This window comes from Heterodontus francisci, chromosome 2 (genome assembly GCF_036365525.1).
Source record: "Heterodontus francisci isolate sHetFra1 chromosome 2, sHetFra1.hap1, whole genome shotgun sequence".
Taxonomy (NCBI): Eukaryota; Metazoa; Chordata; class Chondrichthyes; order Heterodontiformes; family Heterodontidae; genus Heterodontus; species Heterodontus francisci.
The window spans coordinates 5,510,263-5,534,333 of record NC_090372.1 but is presented as its reverse complement, the minus strand read 5'-3'; positions in this window follow the sequence as shown (position 1 = coordinate 5,534,333).

Here is a 24,071-nt window from a genome sequence, read left to right as displayed (position 1 = left end):
TCTATTTTGGGGCCACTGCTGTTTGTCATTTTTATAAATGACCTGGAAGAGGGTGTAGAAGGGTGGGTTAGTAAATTTGCGGATGACACGAAGGTCGGTGGAGTTGTGGATAGTGCCGAAGGATGTTGTAGGGTACAGAGGGACATAGATAGGCTGCAGAGCTGGGCTGAGAGATGGCAAATGGAGTTTAGAATTAGAACATTACAGCGCATTACATGCGGAAAAGTGCGAGGTGATTCACTTTGGAAGGAGTAACAGGAATGCAGAGTACTGGGCTAATGGGAAGATTCTTGGTAGTGTAGATGAACAGAGAGATCTTGGTGTCCAGGTGCATAAATCCCTGAAGGTTGCTACCCAGGTTAATAGGGCTGTTAAGAAGGCATATGGTGTGTTAGCTTTTATTAGTAGGGGGATCGAGTTTCGGAGCCACGAGGTCATGCTGCAGCTGTACAAAACTCTGGTGAGACCGCACCTGGAGTATTGCGTGCAGTTCTGGTCACTGCATTATAGGAAGGATGTGGAAGCTATAGAAAGGGTGCAGAGGAGATTTACTAGGATGTTGCCTGGTATGGAGGGAAGGTCTTACGAGGAAAGGCTGAGGGACTTGAGGTTGTTTTCGTTGGAGAGAAGGAGGAGGAGAGGTGACTTAATAGAGACATATAAGATAATCAGAGGGTTAGATAGGGTGGATAGTGAGAGTCTTTTTCCTCGGATGGTGATGGCAAACACGAGGGGACATAGCTTTAAGTTGAGGGGTGATAGATATAGGACAGATGTCAGAGGTAGTTTCTTTACTCAGAGAGTAGTAGGGGCGTGGAACGCCCTGCCTGCAGCAGTAGTAGACTCGCCAACTTTAAGGGCATTTAAGTGGTCATTGGATAGACATATGGATGAAAATGGAATAGTGTAGGTCAGATGGTTTCACAGGTCGGCGCAACATCGAGGGCCGAAGGGCCTGTACTGCGCTGTAATGTTCTAATTCTAATTCTAACTCAAGAAGAAAGCTCTTTGAAATTCAATGTTTTTTTGTCTGTTAGCACTGAGGTTATCACGAGTCTTTGTGGAAATTGTTGAGCAGCTGTTATTTTCCTAGACATTTCAACAGTGAGTTTCCTAGAAAAATATCCTTATCTATAGCATCATTGAATGGTTACAGTACAGAAAGAGGCCATTCATCCCATCGAGCCTGTGCTGGCTTTCTGCAAGAGCAATTTAGTTAGTCCCACTTTCCTGTAGCCCGCATTTATTTATTTTTTCAGATGTTTATCCAATTCCCATTTGAAAGCCAGAATTGAATCTGCCAACACCACACTCTCAGGCACTGCATTCTAGATCCTAACCACTCACAGTGTAAAAAAACTTTTCCTTATGTCGCCTTTGGTTCTTTTGCCATTCACCTTAAATTAGTGTCCTCTGGTTCTCTTCCATCAATGGGAACACTTTCTATCTACTCTGTCTAGACCCCTTGAATATTTCCATCAAATCTCCTCTCAGCCTTCTCTTTTCTAAGGCGAACAACTCCAGCTTCTCCAGTCTATCCACTTATCCTTGTAAACCTTTTCTGCACCCTGTGTGAAGCCTTCACACCTTCCTAAAGTGCATTGCCCAGATTGGATCCAATACTCCAGTTCCAGCCGAACCAGTGTTGTATAAAGGTTCATCATAAATTCATGTATATTTTGGAACAAGAACACCAATGGGGGAATGCCAAAGGATCTCTGCATCCCCAGCACTCCCACACCGGTATCTACAGGCAGACATGTGTGTGGCTCCATTTGGCAGAAGACAGTATCCCTGAAAGTTATGATTTACAAAAGACACCAGGGTAGACATGCAATCAATGCGCTTCAAAACCTCCAATACCTCCTCCTTTGTAATGTTGATATGCTCCAGGATATTGCTGTTCCCTCCCTTGAACTCACTAGCTTCCATGAACGTTTCCATGGTAAATACAGATGAGATTTATTCATTTAAGACCTCGCCCATTTCCCGTGGCTCCACACATAGATTGCCACACTGATCCTTAAGGCGACCTACTCTCTCCCTAGCTACCCTTTTACTCTTAATATACTTATAGAATCTTTAGGATTCTCCTTTATCTTATCTGCCAGGGAAATCTCATAGCCCCTTTTTGCCCTCCTAATTTCCTTCTTAAGTGTACACCTACATCCCTTATACTCCTCGAGGGACTCGCTTGATCCCAGCTGCCGATACCTGACATATGCCTCCTTCTTTGTCCCGACCAGACCCTCAATATCCTTCGTCAACCAAGGTTCCCTAAACTTGCCCTTCAATCTAACAGGAACATGCCAGCCCTGAACTCTTCCTATCTCACATTTAAAAGCCTCCCACTTACCAGATGTCCCTTTACCTGTAAACAGCTCTCCCATTCAACATTTGAGAGTTCCTGTCTGATGCCATCGAAATTAGCCTTCCCCCAATTTAGGACTTCAACTTGAGGACCAGTCCTATCCTTTTCCATAACTATCTTGAAGCTAATAGAGTTATGGTCACTGGTCCCAAAGTTCTCCCCACTGACACATCAACCACCTGCCCATCCTCATTTCATAAGAAAAGGTCAAGTGTAGCCCCTTCTTTAGTAGGGCCATCCACATACTGCTTCAGAAAACTATCCTGGACACACTTAACAAATTCTTCCCCATCTGATCCCTTAGCACTAAAGCAATCCCAGTCAATACTAGGGAAGTTAAAATAACCTACTATTACAACCCTATAATTCCTACACCTATCTGTGATTTTCCTACATATATGCTCCTCCAATTCCCTCTGACTATTGGGGGCCTATTGTATAAGCCCATCAAAGTGATCACCCCCTTCTTATTTCTAAATTCTACCTATATGGCCTCGCTGGACCCCGGGATATCCTCTCTAAGAACTGCAGTGATGTCCTCCCTAAACAATAGTTCAACTCCCCCTCCTCTCTTACCTCCACCACTGTCACGCTGGAAGCATCGGTACCCCGGAACACTGAGCTACCAGTCCTGCCATCCCTAAACCACGTTTCCGTAATAGCTATAATATCACAATCCCATGTACCGATCCATGCTCTGAGTTCATCTGCCTTACCTGTAAGGCTTCTTGCATTAATATAAATGCAGTTTAGCCTACCAGACCTTCCACGCTCCCTGTCCTGCCCCTGCCCGGCCTGCCTACTGGACTTGCTTGCTTTAACCTCTACATTTGCCTCAACTATCTCATCGGAGAGACTATTACTTTGGGTCCCACCCACCTGCCAGACTAGTTTAAACTAGTGGGCGGCACAGTGGCGCAATGGTTAGCACTACAGCCTCACAGCTCCAGGGACCCGGGTTCGATTCTGGGTACTGCCTGTGTGGAGTTTGCAAGTTCTCCCTGTGTCTGCGTGGGTTTTCTCCGGGTGCTCCGGTTTCCTCCCACAAGCCAAAAAACTTGCAGGTTGGTAGGTAAATTGGCCATTATAAATTGTCACTAGTATAGGTAGGTGGTAGGGAAATAAAGGGACAGGTGGGAATGTTTGGTAGGAATATGGGATTAGTGTAGGATTAGTATAAACGGGTGGCTGATGGTCGGCACAGACTCGGTGGGCCGAAGGGCCTGTTTCAGTGCTGTATCTCTAATCTAATCCTCCCGAGTAGTACTAGCAAACCTCCCCGCAAGGATCCCTTCCAGTTCAGATGTAACCCGTCTGTCCCTCTTGTACAGGTCACCTCTGCACCAGAAGAGATTCCAATGATCCAAGTAGCTGAAGCCCTCCCGCCTACACCAGCTCTTCAGCCACACATTTATTTGCCTTATCCTCCTATTCCTACCCTCACTAGCATCTGCAGTATTTTGCTTTTATTATACAAATTAGGGTTGTATTACCTGGCATTTAGAAGGTTAAGAAGTGATTTGATCATACTTTCCAAGATATCAAGGGTATTAAGGATATAGGGTAGGTAGAGATAAACTATTTCCACTGGTTGGGGAGTCTAGGACTAGGGGGCATAGTCTAAAAATTAGAGCTAAACCTTTCAGGAATTAAATAAGGAAACACTTCTGCAAAGAGTGGTATATGTTTGGGACTCACTTCCACACATGGCAATTGATGCCGAATCAATTACAAATTTCAAGTCTGAGATTGAAAGATTTTTGTTATCTAAAGTTATTAAAGGACACGGGCCACAGGCGGGAATATGAAGTTAGGTCACAGATCAGCCATGATCTTATTGAATGGTGGGACATGTTTGAGGGGATAAATGGCCTACTCCTGTTCCTACATTCCTATAAATACATTCATGATGATTTTTCTTAGTTGACATTTCCAAAAGAATGCATTTAAGATTTCTATAGAGATATCAGTCAGAGGAAAATTTCTTGATCTCATTACACCTAATGACAACAGCAAGTCTTTCTTTTGGTAGACCAGCCTCATTGTTGGATTAACAACTACCCAAACCTACACATGCCTCCCCAGTTGGGGGCTACAGCACTAAGCAAGACCCTCATCATTTTCTTTCACTTCATTACTTGGTCGCTTTAAGATCGTAATAAACCTTTTGACAGGCCATTAGGTCGATTGAATTTTAAACAACATGTCCCTAATAATGTATGGCAAAGATGAAGAGAGATGTGGAAAACATTGCTTGGGAAGAAGGCTGGAACATTAATGGGAAAGCAGATGCTAGTGGGCAGAGCCATTTATATTTTTCCATCTATAAACCCAACCAGAAATCCATAAATTACTCCAATATATTGAGACATCATTAATGTACCCTGTAAATGAAAATGACAAATGGGAACCAGTGCAGGAAAAATGCGATAAAAATTGAAAAATGTTTGCGCTATCCATTGTACCAAGCACTGTACCATAAACCCTAATTATATTTATGTCTCATAAAAATGTTTAGAAATATGAACAACACTCACATTTTTAATATTGACCTTATAACTTTCTGAAATACTTGTGTGTTTCTCTCCTTTGCTCCAATTTGGAGCCAAAAAGACTGGTTGATCATAAGGGAAAATATCCAGTGCCTGTAGTCAAATAAACAAATAAGTTAAGTGTTTGGAGAAGTAACATTTCATGTTGTATTAATGTCAGTATTTCCCAGAAGGAACTACTGACTTTACCATGACCCCATTAGTCAGTGGTGGATTCTTTAGTTTCTGGTCTAACCATCCTACTGTGTAAGTAATATAACAGAGCTGAAAGTAGAGCCTGCTTTACCCACATTAAATGATAGTTGGTGCAAAATGCCAAGTATAGTGTCAACAAATGTGCAGTCTTGTTACTTAGGCCGGAATTTTACATCCCTCAAAAGAGTGGGGTGGTGGCGGGTGCGGGGGGGCATAAAACAGAGTGGGAGGCTGGGGAGGCCCTTCCCGGCCTGCTCCCGCCTCCGCTGCCAATTTACACAGGGCGGCGGTGAGAAACAGCTCGCCCGCCCCAGGCCAATCAAGTCCCTTAAGTGGCCAATTATCTGCCACTTAAGGGTCTCCGCCCACTGCCATGGGTATTTTACGTTTGACTGGCAGGCAGCTGAGGCCTCAGAAAACCCACCTGATAAAACTAGGCGGCCTTCTTGTGAGCTTGGGGGGTGCCTGCTGATCGGGCACCCTATGCCCCAACTGCCCCAACACACAACACGCCCCCTACCCTCCTAAAAAAAAACCCTTGCCTCACTGGGGCCTGGCCAATTGTCCCCGGTGAGGCCCTAAAAATGTATCTTTTTTCCGGAGCAGTCCGTCATCTTCCTCCTGTAGCTGGGTGTAGTTCCAGCAGTGGACACCACTCCCGGTGGCGCTGCTGAGAGTAAGAGCTGCCAGCTGCTGATTGGCCGGCAGCTCCATTAGGCAGGACTTCCTGCCTCAATGAGGTGGAAGTCCCACCCAAGACCAATTAAGGGCCTGGGGCGCATAAAATCCTGTTTGGATCCCCAGGCCCGGCATAGGCGGGCTCGCCACCAACTTTTCGGCTGGTGGATGGGTCCCCCCTGCCAACCATAAAATTCTGGCCTTAGAGTTTGTATTTGTTGACCTTCAACTAGAATGAACTTACTATATTGAGTAATTGCCTCCTAGTTAGCAGAAATATGAGAAATAATGGAAGTCCAGTGGGTTTCCTTGTAAGTTTCTAATAAATAGACACCAAAGCTGGAGGTCATAAATAAAAGATTGGCACTAATAATTCCAATAGGGAATTCAACAGGAAGTTCTTCACCTGAAGAGTGATAAGAATGTGGAATTCACTAGGTAAATAGCGGAGCTAAATTTAAGAGAAAACTAGATAAGCACATTAGGGAGAAAGGATTAGAAGGATATGTTGACAGGGTAAGCTGACGAAGGGTGGAAGGGCTCGTGTGGAGCCAAAACACTGGCATGGACCAGTTAGCTGAATGGTCTGTTTCTGTACTGTCGGCTTGATGTAACATGCTGTAAATGGGCTCTATTCAAAAATACATGCGAAACGAAATGAAAACTCCCATAATAGGGGATAGATTTTGCTCTGTGCATAAAGGAACATTATTTTACCAAACCAGTATAGTTCATAATGAAAGTTGGACAGAAAATACCCTGACCTGCTGACTTACAGAAATTTGAACAGTTCAATTAAGCCATTATTGAAACAACCAGAGGACTAGAGTTGTCAATTCTGGTTGGAAATATCCCTGCAGGTGTCATCACATGACCTCCTGTCTCCAAGCGCCCCACCCCAATATTTCTGCCATTGGTCAGCCAACAAGCCCATACTCATGGCACACCACCTTTCCACAGAGAATTGGAAAGCAAACAGCCTCCTACACTGTCAGACGTGCCATCTTGCCTAAGCCAATATTTATCACTCAACCAACATTACTAAAATAGATAGTCTGGTCATTATCACATTGCTGTTTGTGGGATCTTGCTGTGTGAAAATTGATTGCTACATTTCCTTCATTCCAACAGTGACTACACTTCAAATAAGTATTTCATTGCCTGTGAAGCACTTTGGGGCACCCTGAGCTTGTGAAAATCACTGTATAAATGTAAGTCTTCCTTTCTTTTACTCGATTGGATGAACCAGTCAAACAGCCTTTTTTCCCATCCTCCTGATTTTTTTCCACAATTGATATTTGTATAACTAATAACCAAAAGTGTTAAAAGAAAATTAAAAAATAAACACAACTTTTAAATGCCCCTATGTTTTTTCTTCAGAGTTGCTGGCAGCAGTTCCTGGCGATTTATTTTCAATTGCTGGAGACAGCAGGACAATCCCTGAGAGTTTGCTTCCTGTGAAGGAAGTGATTTGTTCAACGATCTGACTCACAGGAAGTAAATTGATGGGTAAAATGCTGCGGAAAACTGAAAGTGCAAACATCTCATTCACCATCATCATCACCATTATAAAACACTCTCCAAAGAAATTGAGAAGGATTTCATCCCTCCTTCTCTTCCTCGCTTTCAAAAATTGGAAGCAGAGGCCAAAGGACCAGATACAATAGTTTCTAGAAAGGGGAAGCAGAACCGAGGCATATCTTTCAATAAATGAGCTCAATCAATTGGGAACACTTACATTGTTCAGTGACTTGTTGCTCAAACAATCCAGCCACAGGATCGCCAATATTCCCAAAACATTATCTAAATTATAAGATCATATAGACTGTCAAAATTATTAGTGTGATAATTGCTTACATCTAAACAGCTTGTCTAAATGGCTTTGGCAATAAAACTTTCATTACTGCATCTGCAATCTCTGTCCTCCATCTGTGTCAAATAATTGGTATCTAAAGTGACCCCGTCTGTGCAGTCCTCTGAGAAGTGAGCTTATGTTACAGATGGATGTCTTCAATGTCTCATCAGATTGAGGTAAATGGCTAAAAGGTCTGTTCCAATCTGTCACTCTTTTGTCTTGTCTTTGTCTAGTTCATATCCGAATGAATTTTGCCTACCAAGTGCAATGCTTTGTACCTTTAGCTTACCAGCTACTGTGCACATCATCACGGAATGTTGCATCCCAAGTGATTTTCATTATGACCACAGTCTCCACAATGAGCTTCACCTGTCCTCAGTCAACAGTTAAAGATACCTTTCAAAAAATTACACTTCAAAATTTCAGAGGTAGGACCAGAAATTGATATTAATAACCAGATCACTGATTCAGTTACGAGCACAAACATGATCGGTGCCATTGTATCAGTGGTGGGATGTAATATGCAAATGTTAATGTTTTCTTGAGCAATAAGTAGTTTGTATTTCATTGAATAGTCTGGACTCAGTAGCAAAAAGATGTTTTCCTGCAGTCTTTATTGATTTAGCTAGTGTTGACGGATTGTGTTTGTAGCAAGGACTTCCATGGATTTTCAACATTTCAAGTAGGTCAAAGTCAATAAATCTGAAACACATTTATACAAGAGTATGGGCACAATTCGAATCCACCATTCCATATTCAGATGACTGCCTGGACCGTTCCAGTGGAGGCCTGCCAAGTAGCCCTGACCGAGTCTCCAGATTTGAAGTGGTTTGGCACATGTTATGCTACTATGCCATTGGGAGGTGCCAGGAAGAATAAAGATAAAGAAGAAGACAAAGGACAAGTAGTGGTGCCAGCTACCAAAACTGTAGGACAACAGATTATCGAGGAGAGATTCTCCTGGTCAAATCACTCCCCAGTCCCACCATTTGATCGACTCCTTTAACCCACCTTCTAAATGCCTTCCAAAACTAGTACTAGTATTCCTCTTACATAACTAAGAATATGAAGACCAATATCAGTGCATAAGACAAATTAACTCCACATCTTGCGCATAGTGGATTTATCAAACTTTCCTTCTCTTAATGATGGAAGTTGTGGGTTCAACTCACACTTAAGGAATTGGGTACATACTCTAGGTTGACACTCCAGCGCAGTACTGAAGAGGTGCTGCACTGTGGTTCGTGCATTCTTTTAGAAGAGACATTAATTTGAGGCCCAGTCTGCTCTCTCAGGTGGGTGTAAAAGATCCCATGGCATTATTTTGAAGAAGAGCAGGGGAGTTATCCCTAGTGTCCTGAACAATATTTATCCCTCAATCTACATCACAAAACAGATGATCTGGTCTTTATGGCATTGCTGTTGTGGGATCTTGTTGTGTGCAAATTAACTGCTGAATTTCCTACATTTCAGCAGTGACTACACTTCAAAAGTACTTTCTTGGCTGTAAAGCACTTTGAGACGTCCAGTGGTTGTGAAAGATGCTATATAAATGGAAGTCTTTTCTTTTTAGTATGTGTACTTTTAATAGTGCTGCTGAAGGATTTCTCCTGCCACGTTAATGGGTGAGTTCATCAAGCGCTGAGGCAGATGCTGGGACAACCCAACGTCACAAAAAAGGTCCAATAACAAATGTAGAACTTGAAAATCTAATTACAGCTCCGCTGTACGCACTGGTTGCCTATGGAGCAGCCCGATCCAACACAGTGGGATCATCACTTCCAGCACAAAGTGAGAGTGTGTGCCCTGCATGTCAATTTTGATGGCTTAGGTCCCCATTTCATGACTGAGAAACTGGCACAGTGCCATGCGATTTCTAGGCTGCAGTTCCTGAGCTAATGGGGGAGAAAAAACAGGACTCCTGCTCATTATAGCAATGACACGCGGCCTAAAAGTGCAGGCTTCTTGATATGGTCAGGATAGCTTAGGTTCAGCTGTATTAAAGAAAGAAAGACTTGCATTTATATAGCGCCTTTCATGACCTCTGGACATCTCAACCGCTTTACAGCCAATGAAGTACTTTTGAATTGTAGTTACTGTTGTAAAGTAGGAAAAGCTCCACATGAATCCCAGCATGAATCAGCCTTCAGCGGAGAAGGGCGAGAATTTATTACGTTCACTTCTACAAGAGGGGAGGAAATGCTGGGTGATGGACGGAACAGAGAGTGGAAATACATTGAATTAGCAAAAGCAATAATCCAGTATTTATTTATGACGTGAATGTTTCCATGACAAACATTTCCTGCTCTGCTATATGTGGAGACCACTTCAAGCAATATAGCATGTTAGCTAATTATGTTGCTGTTCCTCCTAAAAGGGTCATAAATTACACTAATTACTATTGAAAAATAACTCTATTTGTATTAACCAGGGGGTTAAAACAATGTCTGGCCCAAGCAGAATCAGCGCAAAAACTGTTCAGTGATATAAACCAGAGAAAAGGTTGCCAATTAATTATATCTTTCAGTTGAATTCAAAATAAATTATACGGACAATCCAATAAAACATATCTAGCACTCCAATATATTAAACTTTTTGTTTTAAACATTGATTAAATTGAATAAAATGTACAATTTATCAAAGTAATGAATTTACTTCAAGATTATGGGTTTTAATCATGCCATTGTTTTGTTGAATTGTCACATACAGCCCCATATACTGGTTTGAAAGAAACTTGATTTCCCCACGATTTGTTTAACTGGATGGAAAGCCGAATAAAAGGGATGATCTCCATCTTAGGAGATGAGAGACCGACAAAGCATTATTTCTATACCTCAAAATATATATCTTGTTAGTAAATCCATTGTTATGCTGAAGATTGTGGGACAGAGCAGGAAGCTGTTGAGGCTAGGGGTCAGTTGAAAAAGTCAAACTGGGATTGATAGGCTTTTGTTAAGCAAGGGTGTTAAGAGTTACAAAACAAAGGCAGATAGAGTTAAAGTACAGGTCAGCCATGATATCATAGAATGGGGGAACTGTCTCAAGGGGTTGAATGGCCTCCTCTTGTTGCTATGTCCCAAACGTAATGTGAAATATGAGAACATAAGAAAACATGGAGCAACAAATTACCATTTTGCCAATCAAGACAGCACTTACACAAATCATGTTCTGTGTATCTTAGTGTGATCTCTATCCAACTTATTTAATTGTTTGAGAAAATGTTATTCCATAATTATTACATGTTCAGCAAACATAATCAAGTGGGTCTTCAGAATATTCATATCACCATTTTTTTATGGGCAATATTTAGAACAAGGCCCTAGAAACACAGAAACTAATCCCTGGAGCATTTAGCCATCTCTCTCTCTACAAGTCTCTCTCTAACATGTTAACAACCGGGGGCTGAGTTGATGAAAAATTGGGTGGTTTTGCAGCTGTAGAGTCAGGAAAATAGACTGGGTGACAGGTGGGGTGGTGGGGATGGTAGTGGTTCTGCCACCAGATCCCCACCTGTAAAAGCATTGGGAGACATTTTTCTTTCTCCCAGCAGGGGTTTCCCCCTCACCACTTGGTGCTGGGATTTTGATTATCCACCCCTGCTGATCATGAATGATGGTAAACTGGCGCCACTTAATTTTCCTTCTGTTTGTTGGTAACCTCTATCTGTAAAGTGGAAAAACCACCAGGAAGCTGTCTTGCATCTTAAATGAGGCCCCATCAATGGAAAATGGCTAAGGGCAGTTGGCAGATGCTCTATCCAAACTCACCTCCAGTGGTGAAAGCACCCAAAGGAGAATCCAGACCATCTATTTCTTCAAACTTCCAGTTTACACTTGCTTCTCCCTCTCCCTTGCCATTTGAAATGGGCACTCCCCTTGATCTGCCACCCAGTTAGACTGGTAGTCTTCTTCCCTCTTCCCTGGAGTTCATGCGGGCACTAATCGTCACTCCTCGCTCTCAGTTGATTACACAACAGCAACTACCCTTGAAGAAATACTTCATTGGCTGTAAAGTGCTTTGGGACATCCTCAGTTTGTGAAAGACCCTATACAAATGTAAGTTTTTTCTTCTATCTTTGACGCTGGTACTCTCCTTCCTCCTGCACCTTAAAACATCTATCCATTAATTTTACCTGCAATATTTTGGCAGGAGCATTCACATATTTGGATGAAACAGGCCAGTGCTTCCATTAGTGGAACAAAGAGACATATTTCAGGTGAATCCAACTTGCACTAATTGACTAATAACAATAACGTCGAGGTTTATATTTTGACAAGGAATGGTATGAAGCAGAAAAGTACAACAATTTCCTGCTTTACATTAATCCAATTTTTCTATGTTGAAATTCATCACCTTGCCTTATGTGTCGCTAAAGTTTTGTCAAACCTAAGTAACACAGCAGCTAGCTAATCTCTGTATTCCCAGGGATTTCATCTGACAAAAGTTTCACGTTATTCAGTAAACATCATAAATTATAGCTGTCCCAGATAAGCCTGACAGATCAGCAAGAATCCTTTATAAGTTTGCTTAGTCTGTTATATTAGACTGATTTTAAATTTACAATTCCACCTGCTAAACAATTAATCAAAACTGACATCCAAAGTAGCAGTCTTTGAGAAATGAAAAAAATACAGTTAAAATAATATAGTCATACAGTAAATTACCACAGGGAGGTGAAACTTGAATGCTTCATGGCTCCATAATGAAAAGTAAAACAGCTGTGAGCCTGTAAGGGGTCATTAGTCTTGACTAATCTTGTTTTCCCTCAGAAGAAAGTTGAATTGCTGGGAAGTGTGTCCTGTTTGTAAATCAAACGCTAAAACAGTTCAACGATAGCAGTACCTTTGGGAAAAGTGCTTGCAACATCATTCAGAAGTTGCAAACATTCCACATCTTTCTACTTCTAAACTAACTTGAACAGCACAGAATTTGTTGATTTAACTGTTTGGGTCAAAGTATTAGTTATTTGAGCTGATGGTGTTTGCGGTGAGGCGGGGGTCATTTTAAACCCTACTTCCCGCTGTGAACCTGACTTGATCAGGTTGACTGTTTTTACTCTTCGACCCCTTTCCCACCTGCCGAGTTTTGTTAAAATTAGCCCCAATTTGTTTAGGGATAACATCAAACCTAAGATTTCACACAAGTATAAGATGCCTGGATCCTACTGCATGTTATGGTCTGTTGTTCACTATAATTAGGGAAATACAAAACTATAAATGACTGCTGATTCCAGCAGAAAGAGGCTTTGTGGCTGGAATTTTACCTGCTCAAATCGGGCGTCCTGCGAGGCGGCCAAACTGAAAAATGGCTGGCAATGATGTTGGGTCGTGTCACCGACGTCATTACGCCCAATCCCCATCTTACATCAATTAAAAGCCAATTTACAGCCATTTTACGTCAGCCATTAAAGCTTACTTTTGGCAACTGGTCAAAGGGTGTGGGGGGGTGGGGATGTTGGGAACCCGGCAGCTTCAAAAAAGTGACAACCAGTGTGTCTGTGAAGGAGTTGGAGGTACTGGATTTTTCATTTCTTTCTGTTTGATTTCTGAGCTAATTGCTAAGTCGGGGTTGTTATTGCTGGCTCTTCAGGGTTCACCTGAGTGAGTTAAACTCCTGGTAGAGCCACAGCATCAGTGATTTATCGTGGGTAGGGGAGGGCGGTTATGAGTGCATATCCTTGTAGCAGGCAGCAAATAGCTGTCCACATTACATCTTTGGGGCGCTGCAGCCATGGGAATTGTCCACTCTGGAGGAGGGTCCTCTAGCGAGGAGGAGAATGCCACAAGAAGGGACAGGAGGACAAGTGGCCAGGGAAATCAGTGACCTGCTGGCCAAGTGCAGCTGGGTAATGGGGGAGGGGCAGAAGGTCACAGAGTGTACTGGGAGCAACCACCTGTGAGGAGATGAGTCTAGCCAGTAGGCAGGGTGTACCCGCAGTGGCTGAGCTTTTTGCAGATGTCAGAGTGCCAGTGCTATAGAAAACAAGAAATGCTGGAAATACTCAGCAGGTCTGACAGCATCTGTGGAGAGAAAAGCAGAGTTAACGTTTCAGGTCAATGACTCTTCATGCCTGTCCAGACAGACTGTGACATCTCTGTGAGAGATGATGGCAACGAGGTCAGCTCCAACTGCGTGGGTCGCCACCCAATGCCGGTCGCAGTATAGGTCACAGTCGCTCTTAACTTCTACGCAGCAGGCTCCTTCTAGGCTTCCACAGGACACATGTGCAGAGTCTCCCAAGCATCAGCACAACACTGCATTAAGGTGGTAATTGATGCCATATTCAGTCGTGCCAAACAGTTCATCAAGTTCCAGACAGACTCCGCCAGTCAGGCCGAGAGAGCCAGAGGCTTCAGCGCCGTCGCTGGATTCCCCATGGTCCAAGGCGTGATTGACTGCACACATGTGGCCATTAGAGAACCTGCAGGTCTGTCGAGGGCCTTCATTAATCGAAAAGAGTCTCACTCAATGAATGTGCAACTTGTCTGTGACCGCTGTAAGTGTATATTGCAGATGTAAGCTTGTTATCCAGGAAGCAGTCACAACACATTCATTCTCTGGAACTCCCAGATGCCAGCACTATTCAGCACCCCCTGAGTGCCTGCAAGAATAGATACTTGGTGACGGGGGTCACCCTCTGAAGACATGGTTGATGCACTTGTGAGGAATCCACAGAATGAAGCAGAGGAATGGTACAATGTGAGCCATGCGACCACCAGAGTCACCATTGAACATACCATAGGTCTTTTGAAGATGAGATTTAAGTGCCTGGATTGCACAGGTGGTGTCCTTCAGTACTCGCCAGCAAGGGTATCTCGCATTGTTGTCGTCTGGTGTGCCTTACAAAACCTGGTGCTGCAGATGGGGGGAGGCCTTGGATGATGAGGAATTGTTTAGCATGAGGTATCCTCAGACGAGGAGGGTGAAAGGGTTGAGGAGGAGGAGGAGGAGAGGGGACGCAGCCACTTGAACATCAGTAAGAAGGAGTTGGAGGTATGCAGGAGTTGAGTGCAAGGGAGGCTCAGGAGGCTCTCATACTCAGGCATTTCTCCTGATCAGAGGCTCATGATCCATTTAGTATGCCAGTGACTGACATGTCAATCTGAATTCAGGCATTCACATCAGCTGGAAAGTGCAAAAGCACCCACCCGCAGGCGCTAATCTTAACTGCAATGGACCACCATTCCCTCAAACACAACATGGCCAATGTGACACCTCCCCCAAGTCTCCATCTCATGGATTGTCTCATACCTCATCATTGACTTGAGACAGATAAAAAAGCCAAGTGAGAAATTTAATACGTTTTGTGTCCAGTCGAACAACAAATAAATAATTCAAAATCACACCAGTGATTCTAAATGCAGTTAATGTGATTTCTTAAAATGTTTGTGAGCACTCACGTGTGTTGATGACCCTTTGCCGCCAGACAAGGCAGAGGCAGGTGGCTGCTCAGGATGCCCCGTGGCTTGGGATTACCTTGGTGGGTGTCCTCTGACTGCCCGAGGCCGTGAGGGTCCCGGCATGTTAAGGTGACCTTAAGCAGTCTCAGGCCCATCCTCCGTCACCCTGGGATTCTGAGGTGCTAATGTCATTGGCAGAGCGGACAAGGAGCCACTACGCATCAGGAGCACCTTGAGAGGTGCCCCCAGATGCATGTAGCTGTTCATCCTGTTCCCTCACAAGGCTCAATTGGGCCTTCGTGTTGACCTCAGAGGAATGAGCAGCGGTTGGATATCGCAGGAGCCTCGTCGACAGTTCACTGAGGCATGGCTGCATAGAGCTCACTGTCTCTGTGAGGGTTTGCAGGTTTAGTTTAGTTTAGTTTAGAGATACAGCACTGAAACAGGCCCTTCGGCCCACCGAGTCTGTGCCGACCATCAACCACCCATTTATACTAATCCTACACTAATCCCATATTCCTACCACATCCCCACCTATATATTTCCCTACCACCTGCCTATACTAGGGGCAATTTATAATGGCCAATTAACCTATCAACCTGCAAGTCTTTGGCATGTGGGAGGAAACCGGAGCACCCGGAGGAAACCCACGCAGACACAGGGAGAACTTGCAAACTCCGCACAGGCAGTACCCAGAATTGAACCCGGGTCCCTGGAGCTGTGAGGCTGCGGTGCTAACCACTGCGCCACTGTGCCGCCCGTATCTCTCCGTATCTCCGGCAGGCTTTGAATAGCCTGCATGATCAGGCCCTCCACTGCAGCCACCAATCTGTCAATGGAGGAAGCCAGTCACGTAGAAGATAGGGACTGTGCGGTACTCAAGGCCTGGAAGGAAACCTCCGAAGTCCGAGCCAGAACGCGCATCATCTCTGGTGACTCTGCCAGATTTCCACGTACCTCACGCTGCACCTGCAGAATCTCCCACTAAATGGATATCACCAGAGGCTCATCATCAGCATGGGGCTCAGCAATGGCCTGGCCTCCCACAGTCTACCTAGTGTCAGAGGCATCGGCCAATACTGCCTCTGGCAGCTGGTCTGGCACTTGTGCGGTGATAGCACCAGGTTGTGACCAAGAATCTGAAGAAGCAACCAGCCCAACCGAGGTAACTGTCTCTGAGCTGGTGCTTGGTGCAGGGAAAGGATGTGTCGCTGCACCCACTGAGGTCCACTCCTCCTCCACTTCAGAGGTGGACGAATGTGCCACAAAGACATTGCCTGGCAGCTGCTGTGCTTCATCTGCAGGGGAAAACAGAATAATCAGGTGTGAGCAACACTCCGGACTGAAGGACATGTCATTGACTGCAGCGTGGCCACATGTCTGTGTCTTTGAACTCATGAGCAACCTTCATTGCTTGAGCCGGTGTACCACCGCCCCCACCACAACCCCACCCACACGCTGAGGAACTCACCCTCCTGGCCAGGTGCTCCAGCCTCACCATCGGCAACTGAGCGGTCTCCATCCTCCCCAGCAAGCAACAATTCCTCCTCTTCCACACTCATGATCATTGCACTATTGGCACATCACCACCAGTCTGTGCCCCCTCACGGGCATTCTGGGCCCTCTTCTTCTGTGGAAACACATGACAATCAGTTCAGTTACTTGCCTTGAAGGAGCACACACCCATCCCTTGTGCTGCATACTAACACTGGGACCATTGCCATTGAAGTGTACAGTTGGCACACTTCTGGACCATTGTGCATCTCAGATGTGCCCAGCATATGGCCCACAACAGGGCTGCAGCCATTCACTCCAGATGGATGGCTTTGACTTTGCAGCATCAACACCCGGTAACCCTCCCATCTAAATACAAAGCAACAACGGGCGGCACAGTGGCGCAGTGGTTAGCACCGCAGCCTCACAGCTCCAGCGACCCGGGTTCAATTCTGGGTACTGCCTGTGTGGAGTTTGCAAGTTCTCCCTGTGTCTGCGTGGGTTTCCTCCGGGTGCTCCGGTTTCCTCCCACAAGCCAAAAGACTTGCAGGTTGGTAGGTAAATTGGCCATTATAAATTGCCACTAGTATAGGTAGGTGATAGGGAAATGTAGGAACAGGTGGGGATGTGGTAGGAATGTGGGATTAGTGTAGGATTAGTATAAATGGGTGGTTGATGGTCGGCACAGACTCGGTGGGCCGAAGGGCCTGTTTCAGTGCTGTATCTCTAAACTAAACTAACAATGACTGAGACATGCCTCTTACCTTGGCAGAGCGGAGAAGGTCGTTGATCCACTTGCAGCACTGGCGCCATGTCCTCCTCTCAACCCCACGGCTGCTGACCTCCTCCGCAACTCCAGCAACGCCTTCTTGGGGACCTGGGGAGGCCTCCTCCTTCTGTCTGCTGGGAAGAGGACCTCCCAGCTTGCCTCAGCCGCCTGAAGGAGAACATGCAGGGAGTCTTGTGAGAACCTTGGGGCCATGCAGTTGTCTCTCACTGACATTGCCGCGAGCAGGTTCAGGTCCTCCAAGGCTCTGGTCAATTTCTGGAAATTGACTGAGTCGCCCCTTTAATTGAAATAACAACTCCTTTCCCCCTCAGCCAAGTACATGCTTAGTGTTAAGCACCTGCTCCTCCCACTGTTCTCAGTGATGAAAGCAGCCCTTTCAGAACCACTGAAGGTGCTGAAAGCCCTTTTAAATGGCTTTCAGCACCTTCTTCCAGCTCTAGCCCCGCTCTGCCGACACTCACCCTCCCGCCCACATGCACCTTTTTCAAACAGTAATCAGCTGCCGAGATGCTAATTGGACAGTTAGCGCTCGATCGGGGTGTCAGCTGAGTGGGGAGCAGAGCAACCTCAGTTACCTGCTTCCACCACCCAGACCGTGGACCCGCCGGGGCAGGTAAAATTCTGGCCAATGTATTTGCATGACATTCCTCTGTCCATGTTTTAACATTTATTTTAATACACATTTTTTAAAATTTTCCTTTGTATCATTCCAGTGTTTTGCTTAGCCTTTGGCAGTGTGTTATGTTTTAAAACTGTAAGAATGAAGCAATGCAGGAAAATAAATGTTGCATAGACATGGACTGCAGCAGTTCAAAAAAGCATCTCACCACCACCTTCTCATGGGCAATTAGGGATGGGCAATAAATGCTGACCTTGCCAGCGATGCCCACATCCCCATTAACGAGTCAAAAAAATACTGGTCCAACCAGTGACATTATAAATGGCCATTCATGATATTACTAGGTAAAATTTCATGATGTCACATTCTGTGCAAACTACCTTCTAACCAGCAGTTGTGATGAATAAAACACAGGACCTGGAAATGACACATCATTAACTTCTACAGATATCTCCATCTACAATATTTAAGATTATGTCGTAACTTCTTCATTAATTATAGGCTTAAGTTCTTTACTCCAGGCGGCCAATTAGATGACTCATACAAAATGATATAGATAAATTAAAATGCACCACTAAAAACTGACAATGCTGGAAGTGCACAGCAGGTCAGGTAGAATCTAAAAGAGAACTTCAGTGTCATGTTTGAGTGGTAACTTTCATCAGAGTTTGATCAGAGGTATCACCCAAAAATGTTAGGCTATAATTCTATCTTAAAAGCTGTCAGACTTAATGTGTATTTCCACCTTTTTTTCCTACTAATTAAAGAAATGCTTGCTTGAAATTAGAAAATTTGATCTTAAAGTGACTGTTCCATTAGGAATGGCTGACTTGCATCAAAATTGGGCAACACATCAATTTAGAAATAAGATTCTGATTCTGTGTATTTGCAATTCAGATTATTTGAATATCAAATGTCTGAGTTCAGTAAGACAAACCTATGAATTAAAAGTAGCTTAACTGGATCACTAAAGTCTCAAGCTGCATGCTCACTCATTTAGCTATACCAGCATGAATTAGATATAGTTCCACTGGACCATAGGGACTTGGTTATGTATCCACCATAAACCAGCAAGGAACAAATATAGGCAGTTGTAACACTAGGACTACTGTTGAATGTCCATTGCTAAACACGAAGGTTCAGTGCTTATCCTCCCTGGTAGCATCCAACATTATGGCATACTGTAAATCCCCCACTTTCTTTTAATACTTTTGTTGAATTAAATGTGTATCTTTTATATGCAAGCTTCTATATTCTGCAGACAATGATGGTTGATGGCCACTCTGTTTCACACGGGGATGCCTTTAAAATAGTCTCTTTACAGCCTATATCTTCCTTTGGAGATCAGTTAATTATCCCTCTGAAAGCAAGCATTGCAAGCTGATAGAGATAAAAGTGGACTCCTGTTCCTACTGAGAGTCATTTTAGTTGAAAGCAGGTTTTCTATCAGAACAAAAAGGCACAAAGGAATGTACTATATCTGAAATGCCATCGTTCTTTTTCTCTATTGTCAGTGAAATAGCTTGAACATAACCTTTCCCCAAACTTATATAAGTTAAAGCAAAATCAAAATACTGCAGATGCTGAAAATCTGAAATAAAAGCAGAAAATGCTGGAAATACTCAGCAGCTTAGGCAGCATCTATAGAAAAGGAAACAGAGTTAACAAGGCTAATTTTACCCCAATTCTCTAGAATTGAGATGGGAATTTCACCGGATTGGGTGGAATGCTGATTTTACATCCATCCAATATTACTCATTGACTTCAATGGAGAGTAAAATCAGATGGGGGTTAAAACCAACATTGCACCCAATCCTGCCTGGTGGAATGGGTTAAAATTGCTCCCATTGAGCAGGTGTAAAATCAGCTTTCCAGCTGATACCATGAGTTTCTTACTTGGCAAGTTAGGATAAATTTACCCCCAATGTTTCAGGTTGATGACCTTTTGTCAGGAGCAGTTAAAGCAACCTTATTATTCAGGCATGCTTCGGGGCACTGAGTCTTCATTAGACTTTTTAATAGGTTTGTAACCAACTGACTTCTCCACTATCTACAAAAGGCTCTAGCGAGAATTGAGTACAGCACTTCATTAGAGAAGTAAAATTACACTAAAAATGGACAATGACCTTAGGGATTTTACAAAGGTCATTCTTTGTCTTGGCACGAAAGGGAGAATATGGGGAATATTAGTACATGTAAGAATAGTAGTGCTACCCTTTGCCTTTAGCTGAAGGTTATATTATTCTGAGAAGAGTCTGTTTAGCAGTGGGATTGAAATACTTTTTAATTCGAAGGCCTGTGACTTTTGGTAATCCAATGTTTCACATTCTATGATGTTCTTCTTCTCTTTGTTCTGGTTATTTAACTCTTGCTCATTATTATAAATGTCAAATGTATAGTTCTGTTGCACCACGGGCAACATGAAAGCCCCTTCTATGACTTCAATAATTTTGTTTAATCGGTAGAAATGAATGTGAAACAGAAACTAATATCATCTCTTGAATAATAATACAAAATCCTTTGCTGACAGATTTTTTAAAAATGGTAACTGCAGAATAAGACACTGTAAGGATTTTATCCTTGAATTATATTAATATCCATGTCACCACATTGTTTAATATGCATTACTATAAATGGACATCTGCCCCTAATTGCTCTAGATTTCTTCGTTGACATCTCTGTTCTTTTAGCTTTCCACATTTTGACTCTCCATTTTTGCAGAAGAGAACATGCCTTATCAGGTTTATTGATGAATAATGAGACTGAATTAGTCAACAATCTAACTGTAAGGGAACAGTTAGCAAACAATGATCGTAACATCATTGAATTCGATTTGGTTTGAGAGAAAGAAGGTTGAGTCATGAACTAAGGTTTTAAATTTAAATAGGAGTTTGGTAGTACAGAACTTGAGTATTGCTGAAAATAGAGACATGTTGTCGAAGCTTTTCGTCTTGCACTCATTAGGACAATCCGCAAGAATACCAATGTAAGGGAAAACAATGACTTAATACTGTATGAGAAGAGGGCGCTGATTGGTTGGCAAGTGAACTCTGATTGGTAGAGGTGTCGCGATGGAGAATGCACCAGTTTACGGTGACAGACAGTTAACTGCCAAGCTTATGACAGCTCTTCACTGGTTTGTTCCTTAGGGCAATGCCTGACCAATCAGAGTCAAGCTGCCTGGTTTAAATTTCAAACAAAGTTTGGCAGTTAACTGTCAGTCACTGTAAACTGGTGCATTCTCCATGGCAATGCCTCTACCAATCAGAGTTCACTTGCCAACCAATCAGCACTCTCTTCTCATACAGTATAAAGTTGTTGTTTTCCCTTACATTGGCATTCTTTCAGATTGTCCTGATGAGTGCAAGAAGAAAAGCTTTGTCAACATGTCTTTATTTTCAGCAATACTCAAGTTTTACATTTAGTTAAGACAGACTTTGGAAGGATAAAGCAAAAATTATCCACAGTAGAGTGGGCAGCACTTTTAAGGAATAAAACTGTAGATAAAAGTGGGAGGTGTTCAAAGAAATATTTGGTTGAATACAAGCTGTACATGCCCTAAAGGGCAAGAGTTGTACTTGTGTAATTAAACAACCTTGGTCAACAAAAAAAAGTGAGAGAGAGTATAAAACTAAAAGAAAGTACTTATATTAATGCAAAGTACAGGAGTCATTGGGAGAGGTGTAAAGAACAGCAAAGGGATACAAAGAGGATAGTGAGTGCTGCAAAAAGTGAGGATGAAAAAAAACTTGCGAAATATATTAAGGACAACACGAAAGAATTTTACAAGTTGTTATGACCGAGGCGGAAGAAGTGCGCTATCTTTTCTAGCTCCACTTCTCCACAGGTCACAACATATATTTTTTAAATGTTTACCCAGTTACCGATGCAGTCAATCATAGACTCTATGCTTTATCTCAGAATAAAATACACCAACCAGGCTTCTTTGATAAACAACAAAATTGTCAGTTTATTATAAAACAAGACTTATCCAGTAATGAAGCAAAGCATTAACACACAGATTGAAATATGAAAGTTCCCCTTTTTAAATTCCCCTCGCACAAACTCACACACTGAAAAAAATACAGAGATTCTCTCTGCAGAGGTCTGTTACAAAAAAAAGACAAAAAAGAATACTTTGACCAATACTTGCAAATTCTTGATGAAAAAAGAAAAGATATGGAAAGATGTCAGTTGTCCGTTTTTGGTCCAGCATCCTAAATACGTGTAGATAAGAACATAAGAAATAGGAGCAGAAGTAGGCCATTCAGCCCCTCAAGCCTGCCCTGCCATTCAATAAGATCATGGCTGATCTGTCCCAGGCCTCAACTCCTCTTTCGGGCCTGCTCCGCCTAACCCTCGACTCCCTGAGATTTCAAAAATCTATCTACCTCCTCCTTAAATACATTTAGTGACCGAGCCTCCACAACTCTCTGAGGCAGAGAATTTCAGAGATTCACCACCCTCTGAGAGAATAAATTCCTTCGCATCTCAGTTTTAAATGTGTGCCCCCTTATTCTGTAACTATCTCCCTTAGTTTGAGATTCCCCCCCTAGTGGAAACATCTTCTCAACATCTACCCTGTCAAGCCCCCTTAAAATCTTATATGTTTCAATAAGATCACCTCTCATTCTTCTAAACTCCAATGAATAAAGGCCTAATCTGTTCAGCCGTTCTTGATAAGACAGCCTCTTCATCCCAAAAATCAGCCTAATGAACCTTTTTCTGAACTGCCTCCAATGCTAGTCTATCCTTCTTTAAATAAGGGGACCAAAACTGTACACAGTACTCCAGGTGTGGCCTCACCAACACCCTGTACAGTTGTAACAAGACTTCCCTATTTCTAAACTCTAACCCCCTAGCAATAAAGGCCAAAATTCCATTTGCCTTCCTAATTACCTGCTGCACCTGCATACTAACCTTTTGTGTTTCATGCACAAGAACACCCAGATCCCTCTGTACTGCAGTATTTTGTAGTCTTTCTCCATTCTCCATAATCTGCCTTTTTATTCTTCCTACCAAAGTGGATTACCTCACACTTTCCCACATTCAACACCATCTGCCAAGTTTTTGCCCACTTATTTAACCTATCTATATGCCTTTGCAGATTCTTTGTCCTCATCACAACATGCCTTCCCACCTATTTTTGTATTGTCAGTAAATTTGGATACACTACACTCTGTCCCTTCCTCTAAGTCATTAATATAGATAGTAAATAGTTGAAGCCCTATGACCGATCCTTGTGGCACCCCACTAGTTATGGCTTTCCAATCTGAAAAAGACCCATTGATCCCGACTCTCTGCTTTCTGTGTGTCAGCCAGTCCTCAATCCATGCCAACACATTGCCCCCAATGTGAGCTCTTGTTTTGTGCAATAACCTTTTATGTGGCACTTTATCAAATGCCTTCTGAAAATCCAAATACTGTACATCTACTGGTTCCCCTTTATCCACTCTGCTTGTTATATCCTCTGTCAGGGTTGTCACTGGGATCTTTCTAGAGCAGTTCTTTTCAGGCAAGGTTGAGGATCAGTTTGGCAGGCTTTCCAGGAGAAATTCAGCAGCAATTTCTTTATTTCTTACGCTTGAGTCTCTGGAAGTTCTCAAAGAGATGGAAGAGGGTGAGCTGATGGTGACTGCTCTCTTGGCTGGTTTTCTCCAACTGTCTTCAAAACAATTCACACCCCAACACACTGTCCAAAGCAAAACCAAAAACAATATCTTAAGAGTCAAGCCTCCTGACACCTATAAATCTTGACCTGTCAATTCTCTGTAAACATCTTCCCCAGGTCACCGCGGTTTCTGTTAATTATTGCCTAAAGCACATGACTTCCAGAAAGGCTGTTTTTAAACAACATCTCAGTGTCCTTTCAATGAACTGTCAACAACAAAGCAAAGTTCATACTTAACAAAAAAAAGCACTTTCATATCAAAGTATATTAAGAAAAAGAGGATGGCCATGAGTTATGTGGGCCCCATAAAGACAGTTGTAGGTGACACTGTAATTGAAATTTAGCAAATAACAGACTTGCTAAATACTTCTCTTCACACTAGAGGTTGAGGATAAAGTACCAGAGATACAAGGAAAACTAAAAAAAAACAATAGAAGGAACTTACT